The sequence below is a fragment of the Notamacropus eugenii genome, chromosome 4 (genome assembly GCF_028372415.1).
Source record: "Notamacropus eugenii isolate mMacEug1 chromosome 4, mMacEug1.pri_v2, whole genome shotgun sequence".
In the NCBI taxonomy this organism is placed as follows: Eukaryota; Metazoa; Chordata; class Mammalia; order Diprotodontia; family Macropodidae; genus Notamacropus; species Notamacropus eugenii.
This window is the reverse complement of record NC_092875.1, coordinates 295,721,142-295,744,362: the sequence shown is the minus strand read 5'-3', so window position 1 is coordinate 295,744,362 and position 23,221 is coordinate 295,721,142.

The window sequence follows — 23,221 nt, the reverse complement described above, 5'->3', positions numbered from 1 at the left end:
AAGTCAAATTTTCTTTCCAGCTCTGGTCTTTTCATCAGAAAAATTTGAAAGTCCTCTATTTCATTGAAAGACCATTTTTTCTCCTGAAGTATTACACTCAGTTTTGCTGGGTAGGTGATTCTTGGCTTCAGTCCTAGTTCCTTTGACTTCTGGAATATCCTATTCCATTCCCTTCTATTCCTCAATGTAGAGGGTGCCAGATCTTGTGCTATCCTGATTGTATTTCCACAATACTTGAATTGTTTCTTTCTAGCTGCTTGCAATATTTTCTCTTTCACCTGGGAATTCTATAATTTGGCCACAATGCTCCTAGGAGTTTCTCTTTTTGGATCTCTTTCATGCGGTGTTCTGCGGATTCCTTGAATATTTATTTTGCCTTCTGGTTCTAGAATCTCAGGGCAGTTTTCCTTGATAATTTCATGGAAGATGATGTCTAGGCTCTTCTTTTGATCATGGTTTTCAGGTAGTCCCAGAATTTTTACATTGTCTCTCCTGATTCTATTTTCCAGGTCAGTTGTTTTTCCAATAAGATATTTCACATTATCTTCCATTTTTCGAATCTGCGCGGTATGTTCTGAGATATCTGTCTTTCTCATAAAGTCCTTAGCGTCCATCTGTACCATTCCAGTTTTGAAAGATCTATTTTCTTCAGTGAGCTTTTGAATCTCCTTTTCCATTTGGTTAATTCTGCTTTTGAAAGCATTCTTCTCCTCATTGGCCCCTTGCACCTCCCTTGCCAACTGAGTTAAGCTAGTTCTCAAGGTGCCAATTTCTTCAAGATTTTTTTGGTTCTCCTTTAGCAGGGAGCTGATCTGCTTTTCATGCTTCTCCCTCATCCCTCTCATTTCCCTTCCCAGTCTTTCCTCCACCTCTCTAACTTGATTTTCAAAATTCCTCTTGAGCTCTTCCATGGCCCGAGCCCATTGGGTGGGCTGGGACACAGAATCCTCGATTTCTATGTCTTTGCTTGATGGCAAGCATTGTTCCTCCCCATCAGAAAGGAAGGGAGGAAGTGTCTTTTCTCCAAGAAAGTACCCTTCAATAGTTTTATTTCTTTTCCCTTTTCTTGGCATTCTCCCCAACCAGTGACCTGACCTCTGATTGTTCTCCTCACACCCACCTCGCCTCCTGGTCCTCCCAGCCAGCGTTTGGGGACTGAGATTCAAATGCTGCTTCCCGCCTTAGGGTTTTTGGCGGGGGCAGGGCTGCTATTCAGTGTGAGAATTAAGTTCAGGTGGTCAGGGGCAGGGTGCCTCTCTGGCTCAGTTCCCTCAGGGGGTTTATGCACAGATCTTCCACAATGGATCCAGGCTCCCGACCGTTTGGGGAGCCCCTGTCTGTAGCCGCCTCTCAGCTTCTATCTCCTGGGGGACCCAAGCCATGGGGGCACCCCACTCCCCTCTCAACCCGCCAAAGAGACTCTCTCACCTACCCCCGTCAGTCACCTGTTGGTGGGGGGGCTTGTGCCGCCGCTGGAGATCCCGTCTCTGGAGCCTTCTCAGATCTGTGCCTCTCGGAGCAGCGGCCGCCGTCCGGGCTGGGCTCCGCATCTGCAGCGCAACGGATCTTTTGCGAGAGGTTTGCAGGTCCCTCTGTGGGTGGGGGGACCCGCGTGGCCGCTGGAGATCCCGTCCCTGTAGCCCTCTCAGATCTTTTCCTCACGGTGTCATGGCCGCGGCAGGGCTGCCCTCTGCTCCCTGTCCTGGCGCTCAGTCCACGGTGCGAAGGACCCCCCGCGAGAGGTTTGCAGGTCTCTCCGGAACAGAAATCTCCCTCGCTCCAATATTCCGTGGTCTCTGAGTGCAGAATTTGCCCTGGGTTGGTCCCCTCTAGCCATTCTGTGGTTTGTGGGTTCGGAGCTATGTGTATGTGCGTCTTTCTACTTCGCCATCTTGGCTCCGCCCTCTACTATGACAATTTTAATGGCCATTGCAAATTTCAATGAATCCATAATCTCATCTTGGTGGATGCTCTTTCCACCAAGGCAAATCAATAGCTCCTTCAGGACTTCTTACCTATGTAAGCAGAAACAGAATATAACCACACACAAAACACCAAACACCTTGTGGAAAAAGAAAAAAAAACGAAAGAAGGAAGGAAGGAAGGAAGGAAGGAAGGAAGGAAGGAAGGAAGGAAGGAAGGAAGGAAGGAAGGAAGGAAGGAAGGAAGGAAGGAAGGAAGGAAGAAAGGAAGGAAGGAAGGAAGGAAAAAATAGTAGGAAGAAGGAAAGGAGGGAAGGATGAAAGAAGGAAGAGAAGAAGGTAAAAAAGAAGGGACAGAGGAAGGATTTATTAAATAACTACTAGGTACCAGACACTGTGTTGAGCATTTTAAAAATATCTCATTTGGTCCTCACAACAACCCTGTGAGATAGATGCCATTACTATCTCCATTTTATAGCTGAAGAAACTGAGGAAAATAAAGGTTAAGTGACTTTCTTAAGGTCACACAACTAAGACTTTCTGAGGCTACATTTGAATCCTGTGTTTCTGACTCCAGGAGCAGCTGTCTATCAACTAGCACCATCTCACTGACTCTATCCTGTAGGCACTAGAATTCAGGGTCAGAGAATTTGTCACAATCACGAAAAATAACATATTAAAACAGATAGGCTTTAGTTGCTGCCTCAAAGACCCATAGATTCAGCTGATGTGGCAGAAAAGACAGGGCTATGAAAAAGCAGATAGAAGACATCTTCCAGAATCACAAACATTTGCTTGGGAAATCTAAAGAAAAACACAATGGCATCCCATTGAACAAATAAATAATAATAAACAACTGGTCTGGAAATTAGAGTTGAAAGGTACAACGGAAACTCTGAGTTGCCCATTAAAGAATTATTTGTTCATTCTTTCTGTTTTTCATCTACTAAGGTTCTACCCAACAGGTGAAAGATTCTTCCCTGGACTGGATCAAGTCCTACAATGTCAATTTGTCTTGGTCTTAATTCATAACGATGCAAAGAAAGTGATTCGAATAGAAATGGTGAATAAAGTAAAATAAGATTTAAAACAAGAAATTGCTTTACAATTATTTAATTACAATAGAGTTAATTGAGATATTTTAATAAAAATCAGATAACCACAGAAGTAAACATTTAGTCTGCCTGTTTCATTTTACAGATTAAGAAACTAAGGCTCAAAGTAAAGATATGACTTGTCCAAGATCCTACAAGTAGTAAATGGTGAGTTTAGGTTTTGAATGAAGATCAATCAATCAACAAGCATGAAGTGTTTACTATGTGGCACTTGAGCTGATTCCTGAAGGAAAATAAGAGATACAAAACAGGTAACAGTAGAGTGTAACCGGAACAGAACAGAAGAGAATTCCAAGCATCCAGAACAGTCAAGATAAAATCACAGAGAAGGAAAGGAACCAGAAGCAGTGTCTGAGAAACAAGCAGGCTGGACTGTAGGGAACATAGAGGCAAGTAATGTGTAAGAAGGCCTGGAAAGGTAGAAAGGGATCGGGTTGAGAAGATTCCATTTCCTCATAATTCTAGTACCTTTCTTCTGTTGACTATTTCCAATTTATCCTGCATATATTTTACTTGTACACATTGGTTTCTATGTTCCTTCTCCACGTGAGTCCCTTAAGAGGAGGGAATGTCTTTTACCTTTCTTATATATGTGCTTGGCACATAATAGGCACTTAATAAGGATTTTTTTATACTTGTGGAAGAGTTTAAATGCCACACAGAGGACTATATAATTGACCTGAGAAGTAACAGTGAGCCACCGAATTTTATTGATTAGGAGTGAGAGTGAGGTCCCAAAATCAGACTTGCTCTTTAAGAAATTAACTTTGACAACCGGGTAAGGAGAAATTTCAGACAGTCTATTGGGATAGTCCATATTGGAGGCTGTTGAAGAGCTGAGCTAGAGTGGCAGCTCTCTCAGTGGAGAGAAGAGGACGTAAACAAGAAATATTATAAAAACTACAAGGTTTCACAAATAATAATGTAAAGTGAATGAGAGTGAGGAACCAAAGCTAACATCAAGCTTGCAAACCCAGGTGATAGGTGAGGGAGAGCGTAGAGGGTGATAGCTTCCCTGGGCCAAGCAGCAGTCATTATCATTAGTTTCAAATGAGTGATGAGATTGAAGGATAAACTATAGGCAGCTTAGAAGAGAATAAGTGGGGTCATTAACTACACACATATTTGAAGTTTATCTGACAAGGGTTTCAATGCTGTTTTCTCCATATCAAGTTAGCTGTTGTTCATGTAACTTGTACTCAAGTCTTGAACTTTCTCAATGTAGATTCATGTGTGCCTTTTTCCTCTTTTATGACAAGGTAAAACTCAAGGACCCACATTACAACTCCCACATGTGTTTGCTTTTAGATAGATGATTGGAACCATGGATAATTCAGCAGAGATCATCTCAGTCATGTAAGAATATTAGGGACTGGCCACACATTCATACCAATATTAGGGTCACCCACCTTATTAGTGTTCACTGCCCAAGGAAGAAGGAAGGAAGGAAACAAGGAGGGAGGAAAGAAAGAAAGAAAGAAAGAAAGAAAGAAAGAAAGAAAGAAAGAAAGAAAGAAAGAAAGAAAGAAAGAAAGAAAGAAAGAAAGAAAGAAAGAAAGAAAGAAAGAAAGAAAGAAAGAAGAAAAGAGAGAGAAAGAAGAAAGAAAGAAAGAAAGAGAGAGAAGAAAGAAAGAAAGAAGAGAGAGAGAGAAAGGAAGGAAGGAAGAAAGAAAGAAAGAAAGGAAGAAGGAAGGAAGGAAGGAAGAAAGAAAAGAAAGAAAGAAAGAAAGAAAGAAAGAAAGAGAGAGAGAAAGAAAGAAAGAGAGAGAGAGAAAGGAAGGAAGGAAGGAAGAAAGAAAGAAAGAAAGAAAGAAAGAAAGAAAGAAAAGAAAGAAAGAAAGAAAGAAAGAAAGAAAGAAAGAAAGAAAGAAAGAAAGGAAGGAAGGAAGGAAGGAAGGAAGGAAGGAAGGAAGGAAGGAAGGAAGGAAGGAAGGAAGGAAGGAAGGAAGGAAGGAAGGAAGGAAGGAAGGAAAGGAAGAAAGATGAAGGAAGGAAGGAAGATTCCCAATCATAGACTCATAAAACTTGGAGGAAGCTTCAGCAGTCATCCGGTCCAAGTGCCCATGACTCGGATAAATTGTACCCAAATTAAGGATAAGGAGGATGACTTTCTTACTGAAAGATAGAGAGAGAAAGAGAGAGATGGAGAGACAGGGAGGGAGGGAGAGACAGACAGACAGACACTACCCTATCTTTTGAAAATGAATGAATTATTTTTGTAGTCTCTTTATTATTAACATTCCCTACTTTGGTCCATAGTTTCAATTTGTTTGCCTCCTGACATAAATTAAATTCCATATCTTTAATATTACTTTCCCTTAGTAAGAGAATTGGATGGATAAGTTTGGATATAACTCTTATTTCATACGCTACAGATTTTTGCACAATTTTGTGTAATAACTGGCTGTTTGGAATTAATACTTGTGACCTGAGATAACATTGCAAAGGGGGTCAAATTCAATCAAAATAAGATAATAAATAAAAACATTATCTCTGGAAACATGTTTCTTCCCCTCATATATTTGTCATAGGAGACATATAACCATAGCTGAGAGAATAGAGGAGGAGAGGGAGAAAGATACTGCTGGCTCTTTGGCCATAATATCTTGTTTCCTATTGTGAGAAGTTCAGTCTTAGAGTTTCACTAAATGAGTAATGAAAGAAATATGTTTGTCATTAAATTTCCTTAATACTTGGAAAAGTTGATGCAAGAGGAGATCAATTCAATTCAACAAATATTCATCAAGTACCAATTGCATGGAAGGCCATGAGGATACAACAACTGCAAAAAACATGCAGTCTCTCTCTCTCTCTCTCTCTCTCTCTCTCTCTCTCTCTCTCTCTCTCTCTCTCTCTCTCTCTCTCTCTCTGTCCCTCTCTCTCATTTGACTGCAGACTTGGGACTAATGAGAATATCATATTTACAAAGATGCTGTCATTCTTCCTTCATTTTTGAAGAGGACCAATGATATATCAGATGATATCTTGACTTGCACATGATGTGAATTTAATTGAGACAAAGTTGTGAAAAGTCATCAGCCTCATTCTCTCTTCTAGAGACATTGAAATCCAGTGACAGGATAAAAGTCAAGAGAGCTGGTGATGACCCGGGATGCAGTGGATGGCCTTGGTGTCTTTGATGTCTGACCAAGCTCTAAGCATTTAAAAAAGGTTCAGCAAGCCCTCACACCAGAGGTGTTAGTCCTCTATGAGCACCCCATACACAAAAGATAAGTACAATTTAAGGAAGGGTATTATGGAGAAAAAGGAGCCATCCAAACAAAGTGATCTGTGAAATTATGAGGAAGAAAAGAGCAGTTTCCTGTGGAAGTGGAAGGGGATGAGGGAGGGTTGATATACCAGGTGGCAATTTGAGTCTTTTAGTTTCCCCAAAGTTTTGGAGCTGCAGAAAACTCTTAATTATATTAAATGTGTCAGAGTTCCTCCTTGAAATGTGATTAAAAGCACAGTAGATCAAGAGTCAGAAGATCTGGCTCCTAGTCCCAATTCTCCTTCTTACCTGCAATGTAACCCTACTACAAGTCATTTAACTTCCCTTGGCCTGAGCTTTTGCATCTATAAAAGAAAGATAGTTATGTCTGTCCTGGTAACTTCAAAGGGTTACCATCACCATAGAACACAAAGGAAAATCTATTAAAAACTAAGTGCTCTAGAAATACAAGGTCTATTATTTCATGTAAATAGTTGAGAAATTCAAGTTGACCTGGACCCCAATACTAGCAATTTAAATATATCCTTCCAGGATAAAAAAATATTTAGAAAAGTTTCCCTATAGTATGAGGTCAGCATTGCCTAAAAAGAGCAGCTTTCAATATCATTAAATGTGAGTACCCTATTTTCCATCCCTGTAATAAGTAAAAAATAAAAAAAACAACTAACATGGCAGCTATGTGTCTGGCATGTTGCATGAGAAGGCATGGAATGACCAACCTATCAGAAAGGTCTCAGCAAATCCACCCCAGCTTTTTTTCCAGTCAGCTGATATTCAGCTCCTTTTTCATGAGGCAACCACAGGAAATAAGCCAACTTGGAGCACATTGTTGCTCCACACCCAAACAGGCTTGTATCTGTGGTCATCATTTTCCACTTTAGTTTAACCAAAGGTTTTCCACATTCTGAGGATCAAAAAAGAAATTTGTTTCAGGAACTGTTTATTTCCCATCAAGTCCATTCTTCCTTCAGGTTCTATCAGGCAATAGACTTGAGGGGAAAATGACATGTCTAAAAACAGGCAAACCTATTCTGATCTCTTTCAATGAATACCAGATTTAGGAGGAAATTCCAGACCTCAGGGATTCTGACCACTTTTATGCAAAGGTTCAGGAGGCAGTTACCTTCATACTCTGATTTGAGAAGCACACACAAAAAAAATCACCTAATCAGACACAATTCTTGACTAAACAAGGCTCATAACCTACTAAAAATAATATAGAATGATTACCAAACTAATACAATAATTGTAGATTATGTTATACATATAATTAATTGAAGTACAAAACAAAGTGCTTTGTTATGTTTTAAAACAGGGGTAAGGACACTACTTCCCAAGGGCCAAATCCTTCCCTCCACCTGTTTTAAGAACCATTTTTACATTTTTAAATAAAGCTTTGTTGTATTTTAAAAATATAAAAAGTTACAGTGTTTTTTTTTAAAAAAGGTGGCAGCTGGATTTGACTTGAGGACCCATAGTTTTCCATGCTTGTTACATCAGAAGGGTTTTGTTGATTGGGGGGAGTAGGAAAGAAATCAGTTATGGTTTCAAAAGTTTGGTAGCAGTTTACCAGGTGGATGGCATTGAAGGACATTTCAGGCATAGGACAGGTGGTACAGCTTGGTCATTTTAATGAGGGTAATGCATTATTGCATAGAAGGGATAACACATTGGCTAGCTAGCATAGTAACAGTCATTTGTTTTCTTATAAGCACTTTACCATCATTGTCACCTAGTAAAGAGCTAGGTAGGTCTTGAAAAAAATTAGACATAAAAAAGTTAAGTTATGAGGAGAATAAGAAGATATTATCAGCACTATTGGTGATGTTTCAGCTTGATGTTTAGCATTATAGTGACAAGCCTGGAGCACCCTGGGTAACGTGAGGTCACTGTTAATATAGGACGGACAGAAGAGAAGAAAAAAAAATATAAGAAAAAAAATAGAGATCATCCACCAGGGCAGAGAAGCTTCCCAACCTTCCAAAGCTGCTTCAAGTCTTTACGTCAGGTTAACCTCCTTAGCTATACCTGGGAAAGATAGTTATATGGACAATGAGTGGGACCTAGAGTTGTACAGACAAATAGGTAGGATTGCTTTTTGGAAATGTGATATCTCTTTTACTGACTCCAGTCTTCCCACAAAAGCAAAAAAATCATCTTTTAAATGTTGCAATTTTATCATTATTGTTATATCATAATGAGACATACAATTCATCTCCAAAGAAGCACATATTGTGTGTGTCATAGGGGTGGTACAGCAACATGTTGTAGCAAATATATAACCAAAAAGAAACACTAAAGAGAGAGTAAAAGATACCAAAGAAACATATGATAGGAAGAGACTATGGGCTAGTCACTTAGGAATAATAAGGAATGGCTTGATAAACAATCAGAGTAGTACCTTCACAATATCGTTAGGAAGGAAGGGAATTATCTGGCATTCTGGGTGAACACATTTGATGAACCTATGGGAAAGTATAGACAAAAAAAATCCACAGGATATAGACAGGCATGGGTAGATCACAATCCAATCATTGGAGATAGCTATCAGATCAATGAGATTCCAGGTCAACGTGAATATTTGTGTGTTAAGTATGGTCCTCCATGCCATGATGCAACTTTGAGATCATTTCTGTCTGCTTATTACCAATTTTAGGCCATTCAGACTGCAGGCCCAGAAAAATTTTAATGATTACTTAATAAGTATTAATAGCAATTAATAATTACAGAAAATAAAGAGATTTATCATCACCACAAGTTCAAAATGAAGCAATTGCTTCTAAAATCATCTTTCATAACCAGAGAATCAAAATGTATCAGAGATGAACAAAACTTAGAGGTTATCTAACCCAATCCATTTATTTGTCAGGTGAGGAAATTTGAGTGGTACTTCATAATATCAGTAGGAAGAAGGACTGGACCCTCTCCAGTCATCCTGATGAATATCTGGCCACTGGATAAAGATGGCTCTGAAGGAGAAAGTGAGACTGGTGACCTTGTACAACCCTCCCTCACTCAAATCAAAGTCATCTGCAAGTCATCTCCCTGATGTCACACTCCTCTTTGAGAATGAAGGACAAACACAACAACAAGGAAAGAAGGAAAGGAAAGTCTCTGGCATTTTGGGTGGATACATTTGGTGAACAGATGGGAAAGTATGGAGAAAAATGTCCTGCAGGATAGCCAGGCATGAACACATTACAATCCAGTCATTGGAAATATCTCCCAAATCAATGAGCTTCTGAGTCCATATGAATATCTAAGTATTGAACATATTCCGAAATGCTGATATGTAACTTTGTCTTTACTCCTATCTACCTGTTCATTACCAATCTTAGACAATTCAGACTGCAGACTCAGAAAACTCTTCTATTAACTGCTTAGCTCTGTCAGAAAAATAAGGCCCACAAAGTTTCAGTCAGTTGCCAAAGTTTACATGCAGTAAATAGCAGACCTGGGCTTCTTGCCCAGGTTCTCTGACATCTACTCTAGTGTTCTTTCCATCATTACATTCAATATATCTATATATCTATATATCTATATATATATATATCTATATGTATATATAGATATATATATATCTATCTATATATCTATCTATCTATATATATATATCCAGTGGTGTATATTAAGTACCATATCCTTCTGACATGCATTGTCTAGATCTCTGAGAATATGAACAATAAATCTAATGTGAGACTCAGAGATCTTCTTGTATGACTGATTGAGACAAGGTCATCCTAGTATGGTACTGGGTCATTGTACTCATACTAATTGATATCACTTTTCTTCGTATCCTAAGTCCCTTATATACTGATACAATTGTTTTCTGGCATCCATGAAAGGTGCCGTGAAAAAAAGGCTGTATTTGGTGACTATCAAATTCTCATTCTGCCATTTATGACCTGTATGATCTTAGGCAAACCTCAGTCTCTAGTTCCTAGATTCTTCATCTATAAAATGAATTTGGCTAGATGAACCTTAAGGCCCCTCCTCCAGTTCTCAATCTATGCCGCTCTGTTACTATTCTGATTTCACTGGTATAAGGACTTCCTCCATCAGTACAGCTCACAACCCTTCCAAGTCTTCTCAACCTGCATGACTCTTAGCCATGTTTCCCCATGATCCATTGAAGTACTATCCAGTGAGTTAGAAGCCTATTTCTTTTTCTCTTTTAGTGTCATGGGGGTCCAGGAGAATAGGGTATGTACTATACCAATGGACCATTTATTTTCTTTCACTTTTATTACATGACCTACCCACCTATTTTTTTGGTCATGGATGTTCTCAATATATCTTACAGTCCTGCATAAAAGTAATCACTGTATCTTATCACCACGTCAGGTCTCCTATGTTCATTATACACAATATATCTATGTAGATATAATTCAATTTTTCCCAGCGTGATGGAGTAACTAGAGACCTAGCCTTACAACAAGGAAGACCTGACTTCAAGTCTTGTTTCTGACACACATTGACTATGTGAATTCATGCAAGTCACTTACCCCCTCTCAGGGCTCTAGGCAACTTTCTCAGAGTCTAAGTTGCAGAAAAGATGCTGACTTACATTGGTAAAGAATCTCATCACTGGGAGGGAGCTCTCTACAACAATAAAATCACAGCTCCAGTCCCTAAAAGTTTTTTTTTTCTAGTAATGATCAATTAATTAACAAATATTTATTAAGAACTTATTATGTCGCTAGGCATTGTGCTAGGCTGGGGATACAAAGTCAAAAATGAAACAGTTCCTGCCCCCCCACATTCTTGGGTCTTACATGCACAGTGCTGCGTCAACTCATTGGTCATTGGATAAATGTCATAATGTAAGATGATCATAGTGTAGGAATGTTTATTAAAGGACTTGAAAACTGCTGTGTTTACGTTTACTCTCCTTACTTTTTTACCTTGGCACTTCAAATCCTATGAAAGCAGTGGAAGACTTCACGGTCTAGCAATGGATGAGACTACCCAAAATTCTCAGTTGGTCCTCACACAATGGACACACAACACATTGTAGAATTTCTGGTTTAAAATCACTACAATTTGTTAGACTGATGAAGTTTGCACTCCCCTAGAATAAATTTTGAGAAGCTAAGGTTATTTCTGCAACACCAGGAGGCATTACAACTTTCTACAGACAAAAGTCAGGTTAAAATAAATACCAAAAGCTGTCAGAAGAGGAAAGGAACAAAGCCAATATGGTCCTACAGTAGAAGGGGTAGGATGCAGTAATACCACCCACTTCTCCTTTATTGATTATGTGCACATAAGCCCCAGATCTTTTAATCACACCAGTTCATAGAACTTTCATGGAACCTACCGTCTGCCCAACCTCAGTTATTGTTCATACAACTGCTCCCCAGAACAGCACAGAATCCTCCAAGGCAGAGAGCCCAGGAGGTGATCATCCAAACTTTCCCCACCCTAGAAATGTTTTTTTTTCCAAAATAAGTTGAGGAACTCCATTAAGCAATCATCCAGAAGGTGATTTATTATATGTCCTGACACTGTAGGTCCATTCTCAAAGATTCTTCAACATTCAGAAGAGTAAATGAAACAAAACAACCTAAGGTCAATGTATCCTAATGGTTTGTATTAAAAGTAAGCACATATCTGTTAGAGACAGAGACCAATGGCCTATAGAGCATTTATTACGCACTTAATATATGCACTGTGCTAAGTATTAGATACATGAATACAAGGGGGGAAAGACAGTTTTTATTCTCAGGGAGTTTACATTCTAATGGGAGAAGATAATGCAGAAAGCGGAGCTACAAAGGCAGGGTACCCATGTAAAGACAAAGAGGATAGTGAAGAGGCAGAAAAAAATAATTCCAGAGAGTGAGACTAAGGGGTAAAAGCAGTAAGTAAGAAGTAAGCACAGTCTGGGGACCTCATGAAATACTGGCCCAGACAAAGGATCAATGACACTCCTGATCGATCAGTGTCAGTCTCAGGAAGAGACATTACTAGGGTAAGAAGTGTACAGATGTCCAGAGAATAAGGAATAGAACTCAGAGTGAAGGTTTCACTAGAAATCCTTCATTCATACTTGCCAAGAAACTAGCACCAGTGTTAACAGAACTAATTTAGAAAAGTCACTCAGAACTGAGAACATCTTGACCCTGAAAATTTTAATCAACATTCTTTGTGCTTGAAGGTATCATGATTCCCTGTCAAGAGCAAACTGAGTTATGATAAGTGAAGAAATTTGAGTTAATGCACTGACCTACAGGAAACATTAAATCTACAATCATAGAACAACTCACATTTCTATATCATTTTACAAAATGCTCTCTGAAAAGTCTATGAGGCAGGCAGCTCTGTTATAGCTATTTTATAGATGAGGAAACTGAGCCTCAGAGAGGTTAAGGGACTTTTCCTGGGTCATACAGTAAGTGCCAGAGCTAGGAGTAAAATCTAAGTATCAAGTGAAATAATCTGTTTATAAAGCACTTTGTAAACTTTGATGTGCTACATAAACACTACCTATTATTATTATTACTGATTATAAGGCCATTCAAATAATATAACAGTATAAACTAATGAGGAGAACAGTAGCAGAAGATATATAATATTAGATACTGACCTCATTCTAAAATAACATTTTCAACATGTAACTCTTTCATAAAAAGGTCCAAAATCCTTAGACTGGCATTCAAGGATATCCACAGCCTGGCCTCAAATTACCTTTCTAGCCAGTATCCTATTATGTGATTAATGTATCTTCCATTTCAGATATGCTGACCTATTCATTGTACTCCTCAAATACGTCTTTCACTTTCATCTCTTTTCACATAACTTCACAATGCATCCTTTTTCTCTTCTGCCATACATCCTATCCATCCTATCTTCTCTGTCAAGCTTTCTTTTACTACTCAATTTGGACATATGCATATCCTTCTTCTTAACTCCACTTAGACCTTAGAGCTGGACCACTCACTTGGCATTCACTAAATACTATTTGGGATTATTTGTTATTCTTTCATGTGTGTGACTTATTTTTCCAACTAGAGTGTAAGCCTTTTAAGGGCAACAGCTACCGGGTGCTTGAGGTCTTGGTATCTCTCAATACTTTCCTTGGCCAGAACAAAGCAGAAGTTCAATAAATATTTGTCAATTGAGATAAAAATCAATTTTCTTATTTTTTTCTTAGTAGATTTTTCTTCCCATTTATGCTTCCCTCAAGCCAAGGTAAAATGCCACATTTGTTCAGCAGGTAACTAATAGCAAATTATGGTGAGCCAGACATCCCTGGGTGTCAGGCTACTTTGAGATTACAACTTCCAATAATATGGATAATCCACGCGTCCGAAGTTGCACGTTGACTATGTTTTAGAGAAGTCATTGGTCAGCTCAGTTTCTTCCAGCTCTTCTTGAAAGGAGGCAGTTTGGGTTCATTGACAAATTGCCCAGAGCACTCATTTTTGGTCCTTGTGAGGAAGGTTTTCATCTGTTGGACTGGAATACCCCAACATTTCTAGGAACTGTTTTTGGAACAAAAACCTTTCTTATGATACATCTAAAATTAGTCATCCTTTTTAGATGAAGGGAAAATTTTGCAATGGCTTTTCCCATTCTGATGATGAGTCCACTGGCAAAGAAGATTAATGAGCCTGCAAGTGGGTACAATTCTGAGCCAGTAAATGAGGCCAGATCATAAGGCGTTTTAGCCAGATTTATCATCTGTACTTCAGCTGGCTCTATCCTCCCAAAGAGAATGGTTCCCCAGTTAAGAGTGCCAAGGCCTCCTTGTTGAAGGTCTTTCCTACACCTCCCTCTTGCTCAGGTTGTTGGGAGTTAGGAGAAGGTTCACTTTTCAAATATAACTAAAAACTATTTTATCTTTTCGGGTTTATGGGCCCTGGGGAAAAATTATCAAATAACAAATGCTTATCCACAGCTTCTTTTTTACTGTTTATATCCTAAAGACTTCCTTTCAAGAAGGTCCATATGCTAGACCCTTGGATTTCCTGATTCTTTATAAAGCAATAAGAAACCATCGATCACCTTTATAAAGCTCAAAACCTTCTATTAGACTATAAGCTCCAAGAGTACAGGAAGAATACCTTAAATAAACTTTATAGCACCCAAGGAATCTAGCCTAGAACAGTGTTCTGCACATAATAGGCATTAAATAACAACTTTTAAATCAAATTGAATTCTATTTCCATTGCTTTGGCCATTGTGTTGTACTGTATCATATACTATCATATAGTATTGTATATTCTATGGAATTGTATTATACTCTATTTTGTTGGTGACCTTTGAAGAAGTAAATACAACTTTCCTTCACCTCACTTCATAGCACTTTGTGAAAACCCCTGTAATGTCCTTTGCTTCCTTTGGTTAGCGTGTGATCCTTTTATTGATGTGGTGTAGAAATCTCCTCCACAGATGTGAATCAAAAACTCTTCTGTAGCTTACGGTCTTAAAAAAGAGAGTGTTAGTGATTTGTATTGGCTGCAAAACTTACATGGGCAACAGGTCGACAATCTCAGATCTTTTCCTCCCTAAAACCATCCTTCATCATGTTGCTTCTATTTACCTTTATCATATAATATTTTATAATATAGGTGTTATTTGTGCTATATCCCTACTAGACTTGAAAATATTTAATCTTTCGGTCTGTTAGTATCGAGCACATTGTTTTGTAGCCAGTGTCTAATACCTTTTTTTTTTTTGAAAACTTCCAATAGCTTACCTCTTTAATGGCACATCCCTGGCTACAGAATCACTTTATCCCCTAATACAACTTTGCCCCTGACACTGCTGATAACTGCTTTACAACTCTGGTTTTCTTTCTTTTCCAGGTAAGAGTTTCCACAGGATGGTCTACCCTCAGGTTATGCGGTGGCACTCTAAAGGGGATCAGTGGCTCCTTCTTGGGGATCCTTTAGTTATACTAAACTATGCTAAATGAAAAAACAGTAATATGATGTGTCTAGATAAGCCAAATTATTTATTATAAATATGGCATTATTGATATCAGGGTTGTTTTTTCCCCTTACACTAAAAGTATTTAGAAGCGAAGGGGAAGGAAAGAAAATAAACATTTATACAGCATCTCCTATGTTCGAGGCACTGTGCTAAGCACTTTTTACAAATATTATTTCGTTTGATCCTCACAACAACCCTGAGATGTAGGTGTTATTATTATCTCTATTTTATAGTTCAGGAAATTGAGGCAGATAGAAGTTAAATGACCTGCTTAGGATCACACAGCTAATAAATGTCTGAGGGTGGATTTGAACTCAGGCATTCCTTCTTCCAAGCTTGTCACTCTATTCACTTTGCCACCAGTTGCCTACAGATTAGGGATAATATGTAACTAACTTGACTTGTGTAATGCCCAGCCCACTGTCATTCATGCACAGGGACAAGATACTTATTTAAACAAAAAGAACTACTTTTTAAAACATTGTTCTGGATGTCTCAATTTATAGGATCTTAAAGTCAAAAGGAACCTCAAAGGTCATCTGGTCCAACTCCATCTGGAACATCAATCCCCAAAAAGTTTGTATCTAGCTTCTTCTTATAGAATTTCAGTGAAAAGAATATCCATTGCTTCTTAAGCCAATACATTCCATTTTTGAATGTAAGAAATAGAAAGTTGTTGTTGGTTTTTTCTTAGAGCAAGCCAAAATTTTCCTCACTTTAATATCCACACATCAGCCCCAGTTCTGCCCCTCAGTGCCAAGCTGAACAACTCAAATCTCTCTTCCAAATGAAATCTCATTAAATATATAAAAAAACTATATTGCGCCCTCTAAGTTAAATCTTGTGACTTCTAAGTCTTCTCCAAGCTAAACAGCCTCATAGTCATCAGGCAATCTTCACAGGGGCACCTATGTGGTTCAGTAGCAGACTTAAGAGTCAGGAAGACTTAAGTTTGAACTTTGTGCCACCCTGAAAAAAAAAATCACTCAGTCTCTTGCAGGCTCAATTTCCCCTTTGGTAAAGTAGGGACAGTAATAGTACCTACTTGCTAGTGTTGTTGTAAGAATCAAATGAGATGGTATATGTAAAGTTCTTGCAAATCTTAAAATACTATATAAAAGCTAGCTCTATAGCAAGCTTTTTTTTTAGTTCCCTCACCAAAACCAATGGAAACCTCTCACCCATAAACTCTTATAAATTAAGTGATTTGAACAAAGTTATAATATAGCCTCCCTATTCCTATATCATAATGAGTTAGGTTCTGGCATGCTGCCAAATGCAACAGACCGTAGTGACTTCAGTCATCTGTGATGACATTAAAGATTTTTTTCTAATATTAGATAACTAGAAAAGCCCAACATCTTAGAAACCTTTCTGGGCCTCAGTTGTCTCACTTTTTGTATGAGAAGATTGAACCATATGATGAAGTAAAAGAGCTCAACCTAATTGAATATAAGCTGCTTTTCCATGAGAATTCCTTTTTTATTACAAATTTATTCATTTTCAATTCATGGAACAAAATAAGCATTTTCCACAACACAGTAAATAAAAAGACGATTGCACATGAAACTGCAAATCTACCATGTACTACTAGCTATTCCCTCCAAATATATAATAAAGTTATCATGCAAATTTCTTTTTTTAATTTCCCTTCCCCCCTACTCTAGTGATGGCTATCATGAGATACCAATAGGTGTGTATGTGTGTGTATGTGTGTATGTCTGTAAAATTATTTTACACATACTTCTATTTATCAGTTCTTTGTCTGGATGCAGACAGTGCCTCTTTTCATATGTCCTTTATTTTTAATTTGTGCATTTATAATAATCAAAATGAATTCATTGCTCAAAGTCATCCTTAAATTAATATTGCTGTTACTACATACAATGTTCTCTTGATTCTTCTCACTTTGCTCTAATTACAAGTTCAGGACTGTAATGGTAACTATGAGAGTTTAAAGATCTTCCCCCACCCACTAATGAGCCTGCCCATTAAGGAAAGCTTGACTAGGAGAGGCCCACAACTTTTATTAATTTTCTAATGAGGCACTGGTTCTCAAGAGTTGTGATACCCTCTGGCTCTGAAAACTGTATAAATATTCTGAGATGAGGTTTTACTTTGGGGCTTAGTTTTTGGAAGAAGGTTTATGTGCTAGATGAGACTCTGGGAAGCTGCTTTGAAAACCCAGATGTTGGTCCTTCTCTCTCTGGCAACTATGTATGTGTGGTCAGACAATGGGATCTGTCTGTTAATCTGTGATGCATGTATTGCTTATGGTCAGGCAGCTGGAAGCACTGTCTGTTGATCTTTATTTCCTCTGTTTTTTCTCTGAAGTTCAGGCTGCTGACTTTTTCCCCTGAACTAAATAAATGAAACATGTGCTTGATTAAAGTGATTTTTGACCCCTCAAAAGTTGCTTCCCTTTTAGAAATGCAGATAAAAGAACGTGTGATAGCAGGACCTTCCTGTGTATGTCAAGATGCTTACTTTTAAAATGACCAATAACACTTCTCCTGCCCTGTGATGCTTATATTTCTACATCCTTGTCTTCTATATTCACTATGATTCAAGGCCTTGCTGAAATTAGATTTCCTTTGTTATCTCATCATGTATGTTTATATCCTATATAAATGCAGATCAGTTCTACCCCTTCCTAATCCTTATCTCCTTCTGACTGCCTGTTCCACTGTGCCTTCTATAACTCTTACTCTATTGCTAACCATCTCTCTTCCAACTTTGATCATCTGTCTCCTTCCATCTGACTTCTTTCTTTTCCTTTTGTTTTTGGTTTGTTGATGATGATGATGGTGGTGATGATGATGATGGTGATGATGATGATGGTGATGATGGTGATGATGATGATGATTTATACTTACCCCTTTTTTAGCCTCTTCTTGGAATGATATCAGCACAGTTAAGCTCTCTGTACCCTTGCTCCTCATTCTTCACTCCTTATTAAGCAACTTAGAAAATAGCTTCACAATATAGTGAGGTTCTATAGTTAACAGAGAAGCCTCCCATTTGTATCATGTTGAATCTTTACCTAAGACTCCATATAAAATTTGATCCCTGAAGGGCTCTGGGTCTTTGGCCAGAGTGTTCATATCACCCCCATCTACACACACACACACACACACACACACACACACACACACACACACACACAGCATGCTACCCACCTCAGGTACAAAGGCTACACACCAAGACTATCTTATTCTCCCCTTATGAATAGCAATAAAGTTCGTTAAAAAAGCTATCTCTGTGTGGACTAACTACTTCTCACCTGAATTTCACTGCACTACCATTTTACATTTAATAAAATCAGAACATTTCATTTTGAATTTTTAAAACACCGAAAAAATAAGCATTTCCATATAAAAAGTAGAACAAAGAAGATTTATATGAAAATATGAATTAGTGAGATTCCATACCAATACATCTAAAGTACATAATAAATTCAACCTCTAACTTTCAAAACTATTCTGTTTCCTTCTGAACTTCCTGTTTGTCTTCTTCTGTGAGCCATTAAAATGTTTCAATGCCCTTTTTTTTGTTTCTTTTCTTTTCTAATATTACCAATAATTAACTCACTCCCCAATTAAAAGATAAGAACAAACCTTTCTAATAAATAAATCTAGTCAAGCAAAAATGCATGTCTTCCTCCATACTTATGTCTATGACCTCTCGGTAAGGAGCTGGGTAACATACTTCATCCCAGGTCCTTCGGAGATGGGTATTCATTCTTTTGATCAGAGGTCTTAACTGTTTCAAAGTTGTTCTCTACAATGTTGACATTATGTAAATTGTTCTCCATGCCCTTATCACTTCACTTTTTTATCAGTAGTTACTCTCCCTAATTCTCTAAAGTTATCTTTTTCATCATTTCATCATTTTCATCAATAATAATGCATTTACATCAATCATTCTTTAATTGATGGCATCCCTGTAATTTCTAGTTCTTTTTCTCCCTTTCAAAATTCCATCTACCTTTTGACAATACTTAAAAATTAGCTCATTCCTCAAGATATTCTCCACTTCACCAGATCTCTTTCTAATGCTCTCTACTTCCTATTCCATACCCCCAATGACCTTCTAATTGCTGTATCTGGTGGCCTTTCTTCTGACCATATATTCCATGATCTCTCTTCAGTGTAATGACACTTGCTCCTTCCTTGGCTCCCAAGACACTACTATGTCCAGGTGCTCTTGCCTTTTGAACCATCACCCCTCTGTCCCTTTTACTTGCTAAATGTTTTTCTGCCTCCATGAGGCTGCTTTCTAAACCTTCTCATTTTCTATCTACATAGTCTTCCCTTGGTGATTTCATCTGATTCCATGGTTTCAATTATCATGTCTATTTAGACAATTCCCAAATACTGCCTCACATAATCTCCACTGAGCATGACATTTCCACCCAGATGTCGGCTAAGTGGTGCAGTGGGTAGAGTGCTGGACCCGTAGTCAGAAAAACCTCAATTCAAATGTAATCTCAGATACTTACTAGCTATGTGACCTTGGGCAAGTTATTTAATCTCTGTTTGCTTCAGTTTCCCAAACCACACGATGGGCATAATAACAGTATCTTTCTCTCCTGATTCAAATGAAATAATATTTTTAAAGCACTTAACACAATGCCTGCACATAGCAGGCACTAAGTAAATACACATTCTCTTCCTCTTCTCTTCTTAACAACATTTCAAATGTAGCATATTTTAAACTTCTCTTTTTCTCTTGTTAGCATCTTCCTCCAAGTGGACTAGATAAGAGTCCTTAGAGCCAGTCATCTTTAATTCTTTCCTCCCCTCTGTACTCTATCACAGTCATCCACATAACCAATTATTTGCCAAGTCTTGTTCATTCTACCTCCATAGCATGCCATGAATCCAATTTCTTCATTCTACTCGCTCTGTTATTACCCTACTTCAGGACCAATTGCCTAGATTGTCATAATAGATAGCTAATTCATTTCCCTGCCTTCACTCTTTCAGTCCAATATGTTCTTCACATGGTTAACAAAAATAATCTTCTGAAGATTTGGATCTGACCATATCATGATATTGAAGATAAATCATAAAACAAAATAAACCAAAACCTCCAATAGCTCCCCTTTTCTAAAGGATAAATATGAATTGTTTAGACTAGAATAAGATCTTCCATACATAATCTGCATTTACCCTACCCTTTTATTTTACATTGTTTCTCTTCAAACACTCTAAACGTCAACTAAATTAGCTTATTAGCTGTTTTTCAAATTTGATATGCCATCTCCCACTTGTACTCATGTATCTGGGTTTCCCATACGCTGAATACATGCTATCCTCTTTTCCTTCTTTCTCTAATTTTTTTCTCAAGATTCAGCTCCAGTGTCTCCTCCATGAAACCTTTCCAAATGCCCCACAGACCCAAAGGAACGTTATTCTAGATCATTATTGTGTAGATATCTTCTTTGCTGCCATTTTGTACTAGGTCATTTTTATCTTGGTAGAATGTAAGCTCCTTGAAAGTAGGGACTGTTATTTAAAAAAAAAATCTGTACATCACAAATATAAGCTGAATTTGAATAAAATTTGCTGAATATATCTCTTTTTCAGGGCTGAAATTCAATAACTCAAACAAGATCCCATGAAGACAATTTAGGAAAAAGAATATACAATCTCAGGGCCATTCCCCACTCATCTGGGTTCCCTTCCTACATTTCAAATTACCCTCTCTCCATGCTTTCTAGTTTTTATTTTTTTTTTATGAAAACCAGTTTTTCTCAATTCTCTGCCAAGCATCTGGTGAAATGTATTATCTTAGCAATTGTCCATTGTATTTAATACTCACTGGCATATGGTAACAAATTATTTTATGTATTTATAAATAGAATACTAAAGTTACAATAATTTTTTGAAAAATGCATGGAATTTGGCATCTGCCCACTTTTAAAGCATCTTTTATTAGATTATATATATATATGCATATATATTTATATTTCCTGCTTTAGCTGCCAGAAAATGTCAGCCACTGAAGTACTTATTATTAAGTACTTACTATGTGATATGATATAAGAGAATAGCAGAGAGAGAGAGAGGAGGCAGTGACCACCCTGATTTAATCAGCAATAAAGTCTTCCTTTATTGCAATCAGGTGTTTCACAAAAGCTACAGCAAAAAAAAAAAAAAAAGTAAATAAATAAGTTCTTTTGTTAATTTAAAAAGTCAGAGTTGAGCCAGTAAGACATTCTGGGTCCATAGGCCCACCCACACTGTTCTCTGATTTCATATTTCCTTGAAGAAAGGACTTGGAGGTTCTAGTTGGAATTCAAGCCAAACAATTATTCTTCCTTCACAAATATCATACGAACGTAGGTTTTAAAGGGTCAAATGACTTATAGGACTTCCATTCCAACCCTGTCTCTTTACAGATGAAGACACTAGAGGCTAGAGACATTATGATACAAGTAAATAACGATTTGAATCAAGATTTTCTGACTCCAGTCAGCAAAGTCTTCACTGAACCACATGGTTGATTTACAAAGTAAAGAATTCAAAAGCTTTGCTAACCCTTTAACAAATATGAGGGAAGGAAAGAACGGTTCTTTACTTTGTTATGATGGATAATTGATTTCCGACCTTCCTCCTTCCATTCCTGCATTGTCTTCTAACATTTCATTTCCTCTGAGCACAGGTTAGAGTATCACTTTCACAAAACTTCTGGCATTAAAAGGGTGTGAACAGTCCACAGTGGGCATTTATTTCTTTTCACTTAGCACTGAAGAAACTTTGTTTGATGCTGGCTTCTGCTTGCACATTATGTGCTCTGCTTCTTCTGTCAATGTATTTTTATGATTTGGGCTGTTTGGACTCTGTTACGCTAGGATCTGCTTCTCTGGGATGGAAAGGAGTTGGTCTGCTGTGGAGAGCAACTTGTTTTGTTAGCTGGTAACTTTGAACTGAAAGGACATTGCTGTTATCAAAACAGTAACTAGCTTTTCTTGGAACGGGGCACGACATGGCCTTTTTCCCCTTTGTGCCTCAGGCTGTATCCCTTGACTACATGCCACAGCCTGTGCATGTTATAGAAGCCTTCCTGACTTCACAGCAAGGTCAGGCAGCTTTAGAAAGAGCTGGGCCTTACCTAGCATTGTCAAATAGAACAAACTGAACATTGAGAGAACTGAGCATTTGAAAAACGTCACTGGGGACTAATACCAAGAAATATATCCCTTAGTTACAAACCAGTTATTTAAAGTCACTTGCTTTCTTTAGGTGTCAGTACAGCAACAAGGACTAGAAAATGCATTCTTTACTCAAATAATAAGGAAGAAATTCAGTTCCTTAAATTCTACCTTGGCACACATGCTAATTAATTTATTTTATCTATGCAAATTGGGAGCTTCAATTAATTTTTTAAAAGATTGTTTCTTATATGGGCAAGGAATCATTCAAGGCACTGAACATTCAAAATGAAAAACAACACAGTCCTTGCCCTCAAATTGGTTGCCATCTAATGGGGGAAGCAGGGAAATAAAAAAAATGAACACAAATAAATACGTTAGAAAATAAGATGGGATTAATGTGAGCAAAGGAGAGTTTTAGATTATCTGCATCATCTGCACTTTAAAGCTTTATTTGAGATGGATTCTATCTCTTCCCCCATCTCAGCAACCCAATCTGACCCCATAAAATGGAATGGAGAGAAGCACACTCTCCTAGCCACATTGAAAGAGGATAAACAACTGTGGGGGAGAAGGGTCGGGAAGACGCAGAAGTATTGAGCCAATCCTCATGGACAGAAGAGGTGGGCCTTCAAAACCAGCTGCAGCTAGCTCCTGTGAAATCTCAAAAAATGACAAGAAACGATATAGACTCCTCCGTACACACTTAAACAGAGCTCTGAAATCCCCTAAGCCTGGTGGCCTATTCAAGAGAAAACTTGGAGACCATGGTTGAGGAATGAGCCAGACAGGAAGGCATAAGTGTCTGATATAATATTACCTTGGAAGGACAACAGAGAAAGGCTGAGGATGT